This window comes from Panthera uncia, chromosome D1, assembly GCF_023721935.1.
Source record: "Panthera uncia isolate 11264 chromosome D1, Puncia_PCG_1.0, whole genome shotgun sequence".
NCBI lineage: Eukaryota > Metazoa > Chordata > Mammalia > Carnivora > Felidae > Panthera > Panthera uncia.
In genome coordinates, this window is record NC_064808.1 from 26,954,749 (window position 1) to 26,972,259 (window position 17,511).

General features: G+C 41.6%; 1 long non-coding RNA gene across 5 annotated transcripts in view; it reads right to left on the minus strand.

The window, feature by feature from the left end:
* LOC125935010 (uncharacterized) overlaps positions 1 to 17,511 on the minus strand; it is an 89,918-nt gene that overhangs the window by 59,725 nt on the left and 12,682 nt on the right. For 4 of the 5 annotated variants that reach the window (XR_007461597.1, XR_007461602.1, XR_007461596.1 and 1 more), the window contains exon 2: positions 124 to 276. This is a non-coding gene — a long non-coding RNA (uncharacterized LOC125935010). Of the gene's footprint in view, positions 1 to 123; positions 277 to 2,134; positions 2,678 to 17,511 lie in introns of those variants that run through there. The other variant, XR_007461601.1, reaches the window with a different exon arrangement.

The window sequence follows — 17,511 nt, forward strand, 5'->3', positions numbered from 1 at the left end:
AGGCTGGCTGTCTCCCATCCCTCCCGCCCTGACACCATTCATTTGACTTGGCTTATCATCTCTGATGGGCCACAAGGACATCCTCCCCTGCATAGACCTTGTGAGTCCCAGTTAACAACTTACCTGATGGAACATCTTTATTTTAGGAGGTGAGGCTGAGAAGTGAGGGAACGAAGCTCCAGATGCCCACATGTGTCAGCCTTGGTTTGAATAATGGGAGGTCACAGGTCAGCAGTCCAGGCTGGAGAGAGTTCACTAAACTATCTAAAACAGATCCTGAAGTAAAGGAACAAAGAAAAATTTTATCAAAAATAAAAATTAAATATATCCATACAGTGGAATATCATTCAACCACAGAAGGCAATGGAGTACTTCTACAGGCTACTGCATGGATGAACCTTGAAAATATTATGCTAAGTGAAAGAAGCCAGTCACAAAGGACCATATGTTGTATGATTCCACGTATAGGCACACTTTGTAAATGTAAAATCATACAGGATGTGGAAAGTAGATTAGTTATTGCAGGGGAAGGAAAAGGGCCTGATGGATATGGAGTTTCCTTTTGGCTCATGGAAATGTTTGGCATTGTGCAATGGTGATGGTTGCACAATATGGTGAATAAACCAAAACCACCATTGAATCGTACACTTAAAAAAGTTAAAATGACATTTTATGTTAAGTGACTTTTATCTCAAATCAAAAATTAAGCAATAAACTCTAACATTCTAAAACAAATACATATATCAAAAGGGTATGAATTTTAAAACCGTATTCTTCATATTTTTTCCTACACCTTCTAAATTTTCTACAATAAGCATGAATTTCTTTAAAGAAAAATTTTTATTTTGAAACAATTCCAGAGTCAGAAAGTTGCAAAGATAGCACAGAATGGTCCTGGATACCCTTACCCATTTCCCTCTGTAGTTACATCTTATTTAACTATAGTACAATATGAAAGCCAGGAAATCGACATTGGTACAGTGTGTGTGTGTGTGTGTGTGTGTGTGTGTGTGTGTGTGTGATTTTATTGCATGTGTTGTTTTGTGTGAGCACCACTGCAATATAGATGCAGAACCATTCCACCACTACAAAGATCACCCTCATACTACCCTTTATAGCCACACTAAGCTTCCTCCTTCCCACCTCCTGCTCATCTCTAGAATTCCATCTCTATAATTTCACAAATGTGATATAAATGGAATCATACAGTTTGTGACCTTTGGAGATTTGCTTTTTTCACTCAGCATAATGCCCTCGAGGTCCTTCCAGGTTGTTGCATATATCAATAGTTGGCTTTTTTGTTGTTGTCGAGTTTGATTCCATGGTATGGCAGACCATAGTTTAACTATTTATTGATGGATGTTTTAGCATTTTGCACATTTTGGCTATCGCCAATAAAGCTGCCATGAATATTTGTGTTCAGGTTTTTTTCATTTCTCTCCGGTAACTGCCCAGGGATAATTTGCTGGGTCATATGGAAAGTCTATGTTTAGGTTTTTTAAGTTTTTATTTATATAAGTAATCTCTACACCCAATGTGGGGCTCAAACTCATGACCCCGAGATCAAGAGTCACATGCTCCACTGACTCAGCCAGCCAGGCGCCCCTATGTTTAGTTTTTTTAAGAAACTGCCAACCTATTCTCCAGAGTCAATGTACCATTTTACATTCCCACCAGGCATGTATGAGAGACCCAATTTCTCTGATCCCCTGTCAGCATTTGGCATTGGCATTGTCGTTATTTTTTTTACTTTAGCTACCTTAATAGATGTGTAGTAGTATCTCATCATGGTCAAATGAATTTCGTTAATGGCTAGTGATGGTGAACAACTTTTCATGTGCTCATTTGCTGCCTGTATACCCTCTTTGATGCTATGGCCCTTCTGTTGTCCATTTTCTAATTAGGTTGTTTGTTTTTCCTGTTGAAATTTGAGAGTTCTTTATATATTCTTGATACAAATCCTTAGTCAGATGTGTGGTTTGCAAATAATATTTTCTCCTAGTCTGAAGCTTGTCTTTTCCTCCTCTTTACATAGTCTTTCACACAGCAAAAGCTTTTAATTCTTTAGAAGTGTGATTTATCTTCTTATTTTCTTTTATGGAATGTGCTTTTGGTGTCAGGTCTAAGAACTCACCATCAAGCCTTAGATCTTGCAGATTTTCTCCTTCAAGTTTTACAGTGAAGAACTACTTTTTGAAAGGACCTTTTTTTCTAAAAGAAAGACATGGCTATTTGGAATACAAAGAAAAACTCAATGGGGAAAGTTAAAACCACTAATAAAACCAACATCCAGAAATATGTTTGGTATTAGATGCCAGGACTTGCAACTTAATAAAAATGTCACCTCCTTTATAATGGGAAAACAGAACCCTCCACCAGTAAACTGCACTATTGAGTACCCATCAGAGTGCTGAGGGAGAGGTGCTTCTCTTAATGCCAAGATGGGCTGGGGGAGTTGCCGTTCGGAAAAGGCTAAGAACTACTGACCCAAACAGTGAAACTCATGTTTATGAACCACAGCTGTTAGTCACAGACTGTAATTGCCCCACTAGATAAAGAAGCTATTTAAGAGAGCAGGTTGCTATAGCTGAAAAGAAACAGAAAATAGTCTTTTGGAAATCACAGGATTGTAACTAAGGGGAACATCAGGTTTGAAGGTGGGGCGGATCGTTGTGTATTCCCTGGCTTGAGACAGGCTGATCTTGCATGAAGATCTTGCAATATCCCAGCCCTGGCTGATGTTCTGTTTTGCTGGAGAGACTGGTTGAGGTTCTCTTTTTCAAGTCCTGCCATGTGGGGGCTTCCAACGACTAGAATCCTTCCAACCTTACACACTTCTGATTCCTAGGCATGTGGAACTTTGCCTCTTGTCCTGCCCTCCTCACCTGCCTGACATGTTGGTCACAGGGTAACAGCTGTGATGAGAGCAATGGACTCTGGGGGAGTACTCATCCCCCCGCCTCACCCCACCACCTCCAAGCAACAGACATGAGCTAGTCTTAAAGCATTAGATACTTCAGGGGCATGGCTCCCTACCCCTCACCACCAACCTCCTGATAAGTTGATATTTTAAGAAAGGACATTTTTAGGGAAACTTGAAGGGAATTTTGAAAGGGTGAAACTTGCAGTTTAAATTGCTTAGCGATGTTAGGAAACAGTCCTGAATTTGATTTGGTTAGGAAACAGTCCTGAATTTGATCTAGATTTTCAAACATCTAGTTTGCACTCATTGGAACTTACCTGAAGTACTTAATTATGTACTTGCAAAGAAAATCCTATTTTTTGTTTTTTTTTTTTTAAATTTTTTTTTTTTAACATTTATTTATTTTTGAGACAGAGAGAGACAGAGCATGAACGGGGGAGGGGCAGAGAGAGAGGGAGACACAGAATTGGAAGCAGGCTCCAGGCTCTGAGCTGTCAGCCCAGAGCCCGACGCGGGGCTCGAACTCACGGACCGCGAGATCGTGACCTGAGCTGAAGTCGGACGCTTAACCGACTGAGCCACCCAGGCGCCCCGAAAATCCTATTTTTTGATTGCCAAGTAAGAATCACTTTTGTTTGCTGAATAGTGAGGAATCAGGCAAAACCTCTGGATGGTGACAGACACATAAAATTTCATAAAAATTTAGATTAAAAGTTAATTGTGTGGTAAAAATTGCAACCTAAATGTCCATTAACTTAAATTACAATATATCCATACAAAAGCTCAGCATTTATTGTCATGGAAAGGTTTCTACATATATTGAGTTTTTAAAAGCCAGCTTTAGAAATTAACAAGTAGAATTTGATCCTATTTCTAAAAAGGCATTGGGAAAGAATCTAACAAGACATTATCAGTGGTAATCTTTACATGATGAAGTTATGGAGAATTTTACTTTATTTTTTATTTTTTTCTGAGTTTTCCAAATCTAAATTCATTGAGCTTATATTGCATTAATAATCAGAAGAAAACTAGTTCCCATCCATAGTCATAGGGCTACATGTTAAACAGAACTGTATATATAGCTTACAATTGTATGTATTACTAGTTTTATAAGTTATAAAAACTCATATCTTAAAGTAGTCAAAAGGGATAAGGAGTATAAGGTGAAAAGTAAGAATTCTCTCTCTTATGAATCCAATTTAACTACTGACAACAGGAATATACATATTTAAAATAAAACTTGGGACACCTGGGAGGCTCAGTCGGTTAAGCGTCTGACTTCGGCTCAGGTCATGATCTTACAGCTCATGGGTTCAAACCCCGCATCAGGCTCTGTACTGACAACTCAGAGCCTGGAGCCTGCTTCAGATTCTGTGTCTCCCTCTCTCCCACTCATGCTCTGTCTCTCTCTCTCTCTCTCTCTCTCTCTCTCTCAAAAATAAATAAACATTAAAAATTTTTTTAATAAATAAATAAAATAAAACTTGATTAGTGAGAGATCTGAAAAGCAGAAGCTAACGTTAAAGAAGTATGAGACAACCTTGAAAACAAGGGAATGAAATTACCAGCCTAATGCCAACCACTCCTCAGCCCACTGCCAGAATACCCCCCTTACAATCACATGGCCCTTCTAATAAGGGAAATCAGCCTCTTTACACTCTGAGCATGTGGGTCCCAACAGACTCCCACACCTAGCCAGGCATGCAAATTAGTATGGGCCCTAACACCCACATGAATCAAGTCACGTTCGAATTACAGAGCACATTTGGATGGCAAGTCACAGAAGCAGCAAGTGCTGCTCCTGGGTGTGTGGAAGACTCTTCCTGTCTTCTGTACCTCTCCCAACCCTCACTTGTTTATTCAATAGTTGACTCCCAATCCTCAGTGCTTTGGCTTAAATGTCACTTTTTCAGAGAAGAGAAAAATTGGCTTGGCTAAATTGGCATAGCCCCTTCCCTTATTTTCTGTCATCATCCTTGATCATATCCTTGGGAACACTTATTACCATTTGTAATTTTTAATTTTGTGTATTTATGCCTGACCTCTGCCTTCCCTCTCTCCCCAGACTGTAAACTTCATAAGGGCAGGGACCTTGTGTGTATGTGTGTATGTGTGTGTGTGGGTAAAATATGGCTTTGTTTAGCAAGCTTTTAGCCCATAATAGGTATTTAATAAACACAGTGTAAACAAGATGGACAATTTTAAAAGTCCATTTTTGAGATGAAACTCTAATTTCATTAATGTTTTAGATAAGACTGACCCTTGACGGGTAGGGCTGTTTATTTCTTCATTCATTCTTCCATTCATTCAACCAACAAACTTTTATTAAAAGCCTACTCTTTGTAAGATTCTGTGCTAAGTACTGGGGACAGAGGTGCCTAGCAAGGAAGACAAATAGAAACAGGTGAATATGATCTAGGGAGACATGATGTAGGGAGATATGGGTAATTGGGGTTTTGGGGGAGCATGGAGCTATTTTCCTGGACCTTGAGAACCACAGCTGAGTTTTTCTCCACCATCACCCTATGACATCCATTCAAACCCAACAACGTCATACCCAAAATTATGACTAGGGTCATCTGTGTATCTGTCAGTATGTATAGAAAAGATTATAATCAGGGGCGCCTGGGTGGCTCAGTTGGTTAAGGGGCCGACTTCAGCTCAGGTCATGATCTCACGGTTCATGAGTTCGAGCCTCGCGTCGGGCTCTGTGCTAACAGCTCAGAGCCTGGAGCCTGTTTCAGATTCTGTGTCTCCCTCTCTCTGTTCCTCCCCTGCTCATGCTCTGTCTCTCTCTCAAAAATAAATAAAGATTAAAAAAAAAAGAAAAGATTATAATCAATGTTTTTAAACAGAAAATTGTATAGGGGAGTGACACCATAGCAAACAAATAAGAAACCAGAGGCACAGTTTGAAAAGCTGCCTCTGCAAAGAAGGGTTTTATAAAGTGCACTGTCTCTTTTTGTCCTTCCCTCCATCCTTCCTCCTTCCCTCCTTCCTACTATTCTCTCTCACACACAGCTCAGACACAAGACATGGAGAAACAAATGTTTTCTGACTCGATGACTTCAGCGGATTAGTGCTCCTTTGAAAGTGATATTGTTACAGCCATAATGTGTTTATGTGTAACACAGACATCTTTATGTATAATGCAGACGTGTCTGTGTGGGGAACATTAACATCCTGGCCTTGTCATTTAGTGAGGTAGGAAGTTCAGCCTAGGACTAAAGATCCCCTAAAGCTTTGGGGAATCTTGATACAGGAGAAGGAGGGAGCAGGAGAGAACGGGGGAGATTTCTTTAAGGATTATTTCTCTTTTTTTCCCCTCTCTTGGGCTTAACTCCTACTCTCTGAGAAACAACCCTTTTCCAACACAGCTGGGATGGTTGTCAGGCAGAGGTATCCTTGCTGAGGATAGCAGTCATCCAAAAAAGGGTCAAGCAATCAGAAGATGCTGGAAAATCACAGAGATACCACAATGAGAGTTCCACTTTATAATAATGTGATGGCAAAGCTGTAACAATACTGTAACAATATGAAACAATATGAAAGTATATAAATAAAAAAGTTAGTCTAGCTTCTCTGCTATTCCACTCCCCAAAGCAGCAGTACTCAGTAGAAATATAATGTGAGCCATATATGTAATTTAAAGTTTTCTAGTAGCCACATTAAAAAACGAAAAAGGAACAGGTATAATTAATTTCAATGATATATTTTATTTAAAATAATGTATCCCAAATATTACTACTTCAACATATAATCAACATTAACAAATTATTCATAAAATATACAATTATTATGGAGATATTTACTACTTTTGGTACTAAGTCTTCTAAATCTGGTGTGTACTTTTCACTTACATCTCAATTTGGATGCTAAATTTTCATTGAAAATACTTGATCTGTATTTAGATTTCACAAAACATACATTTGAAGTACCCGTTTTTAAATTAAATATGAAGTAGTTAAAATTAAATTAAACTTTATTTTTAAAGTTTATTTATGTATTTTTGAGAGAGAGAGAGAGAGAGAGAGAGAGAGAGAGAGAGCGGGAGAGGGGAGAGGGGTAGAGAGAGAGGAGAGAGAATCCCAAGCAGGCTCCATGCTGCCAGCGCAGAGCCCGATGCAGGGTTCGAACTCATGAACCGTGAGATCGTGACCTGAGCCAAAATCAAGAGTCGGAAGCTTAACTGACTGAGCCACCCAGGCATCCCAAAATTAAATAAAATTTTAAAATCCAGTTCCTAGTTACACCAGCTACATTTTGAACTTAGTAGTTACACGTGGCTACTATACTGAACCGTGCAGCCCCACAGGAAGCCACATTACTTTTGGTGTGGAACTTTTTCTCTAGGCATATGCATATAAATATATAACTAAATATAATATACATTACACATACCTGGATTTCATTTCAGAAAAATGTAATCACACTATATATAATTTTTACTCAGCAATTTAATTTTTTTCATTTAAAGTTATATTTGGGATATTTTTCTTTTTTAGTACATATGGACGTGCATTCTTTATTGTGGTTGTATCATAGATTTATTTAGCCACTTCCCTACTAGTGGACACAAAAGCTGTTTTTTATGTTTTGCAGTTATAAACATCCATGCTTGCATACTTATGCTAGTATTTCCACAGGATACACCCCAAGAATTGACACCCAGCCAAGGGCATGTACATTAAAACATTTGGAAGCTAGTGCCCTCCCAAATAGTTGTGCCAAATTTTAACCTACACACTTGGCTGGCATTCCTTTCCAGCATCTATAGATGCTCCAAATGTCAGAATCCTAAAACATCAGGAAGAAAAGATCTTATAGCTCATCTATTCCAGTCCCTTTATTTCATGGACCAGGAAAATCAAACCTAAGCTGTGGGAAAAGGCTATGCAGCATGTTTATCGCCAAGCTGGGACTCGAGCAGCTCTCAGGTTCTTGCCCTCTGTCCCACCATGCACGGTGGAGCTGGGCAGAGTCTTTGGAAGCATCCTGGGGAAGAACATCCCTCCTTGGGCTCAGCCTACCTCCCCCTCCTCCTGCACTTTGTCATTATCAGCTGGCACTGGCTGAGATCAGCAGGCCTTTCAATGGAGCATCACCTTACGCCTCAGTGAACCACGAGCGGGAGCCAAGGAGACTTTTCCTGGACAGTTGTATCCAAAATTAAATTCAATCTGCTCAAATGCTTGCTACAATTTCAAAGTGTGACTTTTCCCTGCCTTTCTTCTGCTAAATACAGCCAAATCATGGACCCAGGCAGAAGGGGGGGAAAATAGGTGTTTTGTTTCATGCAGAAATAAACTCCACCATTCAGCAATTCCTGGCGGGCCAGCTCAGACACATTCCAGCTTTCATAGGAGTCACTTTGGGAGGACAGTGGCAGAAGGGCATGTACATCCTTTGGGGAGAAGGTGGTTCCCTTTAGCTACCCTCCAGCTGGTGAGGCCCGTGAGATATTAGCGGCAACTCACATGCCAGCGAGATGGGCTCCTCTGAAGACTGTACCCCTCCCTTCAGCTCCCTGGAACTTTATAGATCCCACGAACACAAGAGCTACCTCGTGGAATCCTTGCGGGTAAACTCCATGCTCAAATGCTCATTGGTGGTAAAGTGGGGCCTGGAAACCAGCTCTCCTCTGTCTCCAAAACATTTCCCTCTTCCCCATCGGTCAGTCCCTGTCCCCATCCATACCCTGCACAGGCACAGAGGGCTTGGTTTCTCTGCTACCTGCTGCCTACACCTCCAGCCCAAACTCATTACAGGCATTAAAAATAAAAAAAAAAAAACACTTTCTTATGCTACTCATTAATTTATTTTTCTAAAAATCAATTCCTACATTTTAATTCTATTTATTTTTTCTTCCTCTTTTGCTTTATACTCCCTCTTTCCTCCCAACTATGATGCCTCCTCCACATAGTGGCAAGAAAAAGCCCAAATTCAGGTACAAGAAGTCTCTTATTTTGCTACATGTTGCCAAATGGTTTACATTTTTATACCTGGTGCCTCCTTTTGCTCTTTTTTTTTTTTTTTTAATTTGTATGATGTTTCTTTATTATGGGAAGACAGGAAAGAGGACCGCAGTAGGAAAAAACCAGGGAGCAGGAGAGCACAAAAGCAAAATAAGGATTCATTTCATGCCGTATTAGCACACCATCATAAGGCTTCTGACTTTGTCGTTCCTGGCACATCTCCACCCCCAAATGCCACTCACCAACCGGTCTGGTGGTTTTACTTCTGCCGTATCTGTCAAGCCCACCCACTTCATTCCATTTTGACCCTCTTACCCTAATTCAATCTCCCCCCGATTAGCCCTTGTCCACTGACACCCACTCTTGCCCGTCTGGTGTGTGTCCCACACTGTAGACGGCATGCCCCCAAAGGACTTTTAAGCCTCATGTTAAGCACTGTAGGGAATAATCATAGCAGTCATCATGACCACTGTTAAAATTTGTTGAGCACATCCTGTGTGCCAGGTTATGATTTTTAATGCTTTAATACCAAAGTCACCTAGGCTTCACAATCCTGGACGTAGATATTATTATCTTAAAGGTAATGAAATTGAAGCCCGGGAATGAATGTAGGTAATTTGCCCGAGGAGACACAGCAATCAGGGGGCAGAACCAATTTAGAAACCCCACTCTAGAAGAATTATTAAGAAATATGCACATATTTAATATTTGGGTATACAGCAATGCCGGTGGGGTCACACTCAGGGGTAAGTGGTTGCACAGACCCCGCAGGATGGGAAGTGAGTTGCATCCACCCCGCAGGATGTAAGTGAGTCCCCCACCTGGACTGCTGAGTTGGGAGACTACGAGGCTGCATCTGGGCACTAGTGGGAAACTGAGGGATTAAAATGTCTGTCCTGGGCCAGGTTCTGGCTGGAACGGGGAGTGCATTTGTTTCCTACTGCTGGTATAAAAATGATCACAAATCTAGTGGTCTGAAACAATACAAACTTGTTATCTTATGGTTATGAAGATGAGAAGTCCCAAGGGGGTCTTACTGGGCTAAAAACCAAGGTAGGCTGGGAGGGCTCCATCCCTTTCTGGTGGCTCCAGTGGAGGATCCAATCCTCGCCTTTTCCAGCTTCCAGAGGCTGCCCTTGTTCCTTGGCTTGTGGCCCCAACCCAGGAAATGCATCACTTACTCTCCCTCAGTCCTTACAACTGCTTCTCTGACTCTGACCCTCCTGTCTCCCTCTTTCACTCTTAAATGGACTCTTCTGATTATATGGGGCCACCTGCCTAATCCAGGATGATCTCCCCCCTCAAGGTCCTCAACTTATACACATCTGCAAAACACTCTTCAGCCACATAAGGGAATATGTTCACAGGTTCCAGAACATTTTGAGGATGCATTATTCTGCCTCCCACGGGGGCTTGAGTCTTACTTGCTTTCCTATCCTTCATGTCTGCCACACAATAGGTACACAAACCTTTGATGAATGAATAAATGAAAGAATTGATTTCAAGAAACACCCCAGAATAATAGAGTGTCTGTCTCAGGAGTGTAAGGAAATGCTGCCATTTTTAACTTGGAAATTTGGAGCGGGGGGGATAGTTTTCTTAATCTTAATTCCTGTGGTTTGGACAATGCCAAAATTAATGGTGGTGCCTGAGGTTAATATTAGGTAGTGCTGAATGAATTCTTGATTTGCCAGTTGTCTTTTTAAAAAAAAAAATTTAATGTTTATTTGTTTTGAGGGAGGGAGAGTGTACAAACAGGGGAGAGGCACAGAGAGAGGAAGAGAGAGAGAATCCTAAGTAGGCTCTGTGCTGCCAGCACAGAACCCGACGCGGGGCTTAAACTCTGGAACCGTGAGATCGTGACCTGAGCCTAAACCAAGAGTTTAGGTTGACAGACTCTTGGTCAGCTTGGTCAGATTCTTGGTTAGCTTGATAGACTGAGCCACTGAAGTGCCCACATTTTCCAGTTGTCTTAGTCAGTTTGGGCTGCTATCACTGATTACCATACACTGGGTGGCTTATAAACAACAGAAATTTCTCACATTTCTGGAGGATGGAAGTGTAAGATCAGGGTGCCAGCACGGTCATATTCTGGGAGAGCCCTCTTCCCGCTTGCAAATGGCCAACGCCTCATTGTATTCTCACAGGGAACTAGTTCTCTGTCTCTTCCCTTTCTTTTTTTAAATTTTTAAAAATATTTTATTTTTTAGAGAGAGAGACAGAGCGTGAGCAGGGGAGGGGCAGAAAGAGGGAGACACGGAATCTGAAGCAGGCTCCAGGCTCTGAGCTGTCAGAACAGAGCCCAACGTGGAGCTTGAACTCACAAGCTGTGAGATCATGACCTGAGCCGAAGTCAGATGCTTAACTGACTGAGCCACCCGGGTGCCCCCTCTGTCTCTTCTTATGAGGGCACTAATCCCATCTGCGAGAACTCTGCCCTCATGACCTGGTTACTTCCCAAAGGCCCCAGCTCCTAATACCATCACATTGAGGATCAGGATTTCAACATATGAATTCGGGGAGGGGGACATAAACATTCAGCACATAGCATCAGTCTCTTCTGAACATCGCCATCTTCTAACTACAGCAGAGGACAGAGAGCTGATAAGAACAGAACTATGTAGAATCCTCTTTCTTCTGCAGGAGACAGTGGGAAGGAGGGTTGAGTTCCTAGCTCAGCAGCAGCCTCTATCTTCCATGGGAAGAACGCGTCTCCTCTCCGAGCTGTAGCAGTTGTGCCTGGAGTAACTCCACTGAGGCCCAGACAAAGTGTGGTCTTTCAGGAGCTCCACGCTAACCAGGATTTAGCTCAAGACTCTTAGCAGGATTTATAAGGTCCCACCTGCTCTGACCCTTGCCTACTTTCCAGTCTTGCCTTCACCCCCCCACACCCCAGTTACGTCAGCCTCCAAAGCCAACTCCTTCTGCTGCAGGACCTTTTGACGTGCTATTTCACCAATTTTGAAATACTTCTTCTAACCAATTAATTCCTACTTACCTTGGGCTTGGCCTAAAATCATATCCTGAGAGACATTTTCTTTAACCTGCAAATCTAAATCAGTGCTCTTTCCTCATTAAAAGGTCATTAAAAAAAAATGGCATAGAGTCAGGAACTGGGGGCCTGGACTCACGCTGACTGACACTATATTCTGAGCCCACCACTCATTAGCTGTGTGGCCTTGAGCAAGATGTGCAGACCTTCATGACTTTATTTCTTTATCTTTATTTTTTTGATGTTTATTTATTTTGAGAGAGAGAGCATGCACGTGTGCATGCACACAAGTGGTGGAGGAGCAGAGAGAGAGAGAGAGAGAGAGAGAGAATCTCAAGCAGGCTCCGCACTATCAGAAGGGAGCCTGATGCAGGGCTCCATCTGACAAACCGTGAGATCATGACCTGAGCAGAAACCAAAAGTCAGATGCCCAACAGATTGAGCCACCCAGGTGCCCCTATTTCTTCATCTTTAAAATAGGGCTAGGGGTACCTGGGTGGCTCAGTCGGTTGGGTATCCAACTTTCAGCTGGGGTCATGATCTCACTGTCCGTGAGTTCGAGCCCCACATTGGGCTCTGTGCTGACAGCTCAGAGCCTGGAGCCTGCTTCAGATTCTGTCTGTCTCTCTCTCTCTCTCTGTGCCTCCCCCACTCGCATTCTGTCTCTCTCACTCTCAAAAATAAATAAACATAAATAAAATGGGGCAAATAATAGCATCTACCACAGGAGGATATATGAGGATTAAATGGGATAATCCACGTAGAAAGTTTGGACAAGGGGGTGTACTATTGGCATAAGCTATTGTTTTCCTTTCTAGCAGTTATCCAAATTGTAATTATAAAATTACTTTTGTTATTACTTGTTTAACATCTGTTTTTCTACATACCTCAGGTTGTAAGGCAGCAAGGCAGTGTCTCTCTCTCTCTGGTTCCTACTGTACTTGTGGTGCCCAGCACACTGCCTGCCATGTTACAGGCTCTTGATAAACATTTCTTGAGTGAATGGATGAATGTATTTCCTATTCCTAGGCCGGGTCCCATAAAAAAAAGCTCACTTTGTCAGAAAGTAACCAATATTATTAAAGAACATTGTCTGCACATTTTTGATTGTCAGATTCTGGGCTGATTAGCAGCCTAGAGTTAGATGTGACATTCACCGTCTCTCCCTTTCTGGGGCCCGTTCTCACGCAGGGCCTCGTGATGCTCATTGCCAGGCAGATTTATGAAACATCTCAACAGACGCTTACATTCCATATGTTACAATTTACACATTCCTGCTGGGGTCAAGGTGGGGAATGGCATGCGTGCTAATAGCTGCATTTCTCACATGAACTTTCACATAAACCCTTTTCCCAGCTCGTTTCACTGATACATTATAATATACTTTCATAAACATTTTTTTCAAGGTCATGAATGAATGCTTCCTAATTTCCATTTTTAGAGGATTACAAGTCTCGAAAGGGCAGCTAGAGGTTTCTTAGCCAAGCCCCATCCACAGGCCAGAACTCCATCTGACCTATTCCAGCAGATCTCCAAAGAAACAGGACAATAACATTTTTCAGGGAATCTCTCAAGTTCTCACTGGTTCTTCCTTCCTTAGGTTTCAAAGATACTCTGGCCGTACGTGTTGATTGCGCAGTTTTTACTCTAATTATATTTGAAGTCCTAGAAAAAGCACGCTTTTGCCAGAAAACATCCAACACAATTGCTCAACCCAAATGGCCACTGCTGAGCCAGTTCGTCATGTCGGTGGAAACCTCCCACAGAGTGCTTGCTTCTTGGCAAGAAGGAGGACCCACACCAGTCTTCCTGTGCCTTCTTTTTCTTTCTGACCTGAATTGTCAGTCAAGCTAGATCTTTGTTCCATTTGTCAAAACACCATTGTTCTCTCTCTTCCCTGTGGCAGTTTCATTTCTATTGTTAAAAAAAAAAAAAAATCAGAAGTCAGTGCAGCCTTGGGTTGTTGAAAGCAGGTCTTATTGACTGGGCAGCCTAGCTCGTGGCCAAGAGCCAGCCTCATCTTTGGTGTCCAACAGACCATGGAAATAATCTCGGGCCAAGCAACTTTGGCTCCATTGGGAGACGACAACCTACAAAAGAATTTCTGTCACCCACTTTGTTCTGTGCTGGGGTAACTTATTGGATTCTGGTTTCTACAACAGGGTAATCTCCCAGTTATGATAACTCATGTAAAATAATAAGCTTATTAAAAATAAAGCTTATCATTTGTCTTTTTCTTTCAAATTTATTTTTTGGGGGGCGAGGGGTGGAGGGAAAAGGGGACAAAGGATCCAAAGTGGGGTCTGTGCTGACAGCAGTGAGCCCGATGAAGGGCTCGGATTCACGAACTGCGAGATCATGACCTAAGCTGAAGTTGGACACTCAACTGACTGAGCCACCCAGGTGCACCGTGCACCAAATCTTACCATTTTTCTAAGAGAAATGTTTTTTAAATCTGCTTTTTGAAGAGTCTGTGGCCCCAGGCTATTGAAAAGACACATGCTGTTTAGTGCCTAGGTTGATCTTACTCAAAAGCAATTTCATGTGAGGATAGGATAACAGACATTTTTAGATGTTGAGTAGAAATACTATAATTTTGGATACTCCCACTATCGTGATTTTTTTTCCTCCCCATCTCTGACATGATTTTCCCCAGAAGATGTATTTTAAACAAAATTCAAAATTCAATACCTCTATTAGACTGGCCTCTAAATGTTGCTTAAGGGAAAAGTGATTTCTCCAAAAATGGATAAGTAATTCCTTTTCCTGTCTCTGTAAATTGTTTTTCAAAATAGCTGTTGGGATAATTTATTTAATAGATCGATTGGGAGTTGAATTGGGCATTTTAGGGGACTCCTGAAGATCCTAGAAACTTTCAGGAAGAAAAAGCTAATTTATATATGAGCTCAGAAACCAGAATGGCTTTGGATTTCCCAAAAGCAATGCTAGAAGCTGAAAGGCAAAGAGCGATGTCTTCAAAATTCGAAGAGAGAATTATTTCTAATCTATCATTATATAGTCGGCCAAATAGGAATCAAGTGAAGGTTGGGATAAAGTCATTCTCAGGCCTACAAGCCCCCTCTGCGTCCATGTCCACCTTTCTTCACCTTGCTCTGGGCCACCAGAGGCTGACCTGTATAGATTGCCATGATGGGCTTTCTTGCCTTCCACTTCCAGTAGGATTGGGCTAATGGGAAATACTGGCAGAGTTTGGAGGGAGTCTGCCATTTTCTATCTGTGGGACTTTGGACAAATGACAAGCTTTCTATGCCTCATATATACAATGGGGATGTTTATATGACTTTTCCTCAGAGTTTCTGTAGGGATAAAATGAAATAATCTAAGAAAATATGTAGCATAGTGCCAGTCATTCAACAAACACCCAATAAAAGGTAGCCATTATTATTTATTGTTATTCCTATCCTTGTGCCACTGCTAGCCTGCCCAGACCTGTCCACTCTTCAAAGAAGCCAAATGACCCAAATGGCAGGAATGCCACCCTCATAAGCTTTAAAGCTTCATTTGTGAATCCTGAAAGGCTGCAAACAAAACAAAACAAAACAATAATAACGAAAAACTGAACCAAATGAAGAAGTTTCATGCCCAGCCTTTGAAGCATGGCTTAGGCTAAGAGAGCTGCTTTTGCTTTCTGGGTTGGACCCCAGCAGGGTGGGGCATCCTTCAGCAGCTGGCTCCAAGTTCTACCCACAGTCTTCAGTTCATTATCACAGTGCTCACTGCCAGAGATAAAGGGGAAACTGGAATCAAGATGCATTTCTGAGAAGAGTGGTGGTCCCAAATACCTGACTGAGGACCCACAGCTGTCTTCCTAAGGCACTCAGCCAGCCAGAGCTGTCTCAACTTTTGAGTCTGGGACTCCCTCCCTGGGATATTTAACCCGTCTCTCCTACCAGCTGTATGAGAAGTTCCAGAAAGTCAACTGTAATGGAGTCTTGTCTTTTCATATAACCGGAAGGTGCCAATTTGCCCCTATGAAGCGATTTTCCTTTTTAAGTTGGTAATATCCCTTTAGCTCACAACTTCAGGATTGTTTGTGCAAGTGGGAGTGAGGAGGGGAGACACATGTAAACAGAAGCTGCCTTTGTAAGAAGAAAAATTGAGAAGGCTCAGCTCAGTAAATGTCAGGAACGGTTGTGTGTGCGTGTGTGTGCATGCACAGGTGAACATCTATAGTACATGTGAGCTCTGGGTTTACAAAGGTGCATTTTCCTCTTCTTGTGACCATCAGAAAAGGGCTAGCCCTGAGATCTTTTGTGAGCCACCTTGTTGGAAGCCTAAGTGGACCCTTCAATAGAGTTTCCTCCTGCTTTATCTAAACACAATATTGGTGTACTCATACATGCCACTGCTCCTCTCGATTCAATCCTGCACATGAAAATTCAGGTCTGAAGAGAGGCAGAGAAAGAGAGGGGGGAATCATTTAGAAAGGGAAAAAAATTGCTTTGGGATTCCTTGAAATAGTAAGTTCTTTCTATAACTCCCCTACAGTGCAGTGATACTGTTATTCACTATTTAACAAAAAAAAAAAAATTAATTTCAGGGACACAGCCATTGTATGAAGCAGGGCATGCCAGAATTTGATACAAACAGGAAGCGGGTGGGTAGACTTTAGTGGACACCGTGTGGTTGGAAACAGTTTCTGTGACAAAAGCAATTTAATTTTAATTGGGTCTGTGGATCTTGTCATAATTGGGCTGGACCCTAAGTATGAATCTGAGAATAAGCTAGGCCAAGGGCTTCTGCAGAAGTGGATCCCCGAAGTTTATCTACTTCACTTCCTTCCAGAATTCGGATGCTACACCACACAGAGCATTGACTGTTGTTCTGGCTGCATTACATCCTCAGTGGTTAATAGCGGGCAGTTCCAACCTCTCAGCATCTACTTCCTCATCTCAGAAATGGGGATCATAACCATTAATTAAAATGGTTGTTATGAGAAGTAGAGAGAATGTATGAGAGAGACCAGCCACTCAGTAAATGATGGCCAATAATAATAATAACTATTATTACGAAAAGAAGAGAAGGAGAAGGAGGAGGCAAGAAGGAGGAAAAGGGGAGGAAAGCCAATTCTAATTACATAAAGAAGTCACCCCACAGGGCCATCTGGGTAGCATAAGAGTGATTTTATACACACTTTGAGAAATTTTACTTAACATTCTCTTAAATAAGCTCACTAATTTTCCTGATGGGATTATTCTTTGTTTCTAGGCTTCCAACATTTTATTCTGTTTTAAGTATACAATATTTTAGGTCTGACATCGAAAAGTGCATCGTCTGTTTTTATCTTTCTCAGCCTCATCCACATCCTTGGTTACTGTTGCCAGGTATCCTGGGGTCACCCAAAGTACTTTTGTTCTAGAGACCTTTCAAAGTAAGCCAAGGGAGCAGTTTAGAAAACTTCACTTGTTTGTAGACAAAAATATATTAAAACAACCAAGGGAGAAATTACTCTATGGGATAATTATTTTTAATGTCTTACTGGACACGTTTGAAATGCTTTTTGAGTCCTTTGGGAGTCAAATTAGGAGAAAATCTTTGTTTTATTTTGTTTTACATCTTGGAACTTGATCTTTGATAAATGTCTGTGTGGTGTAGGCCTC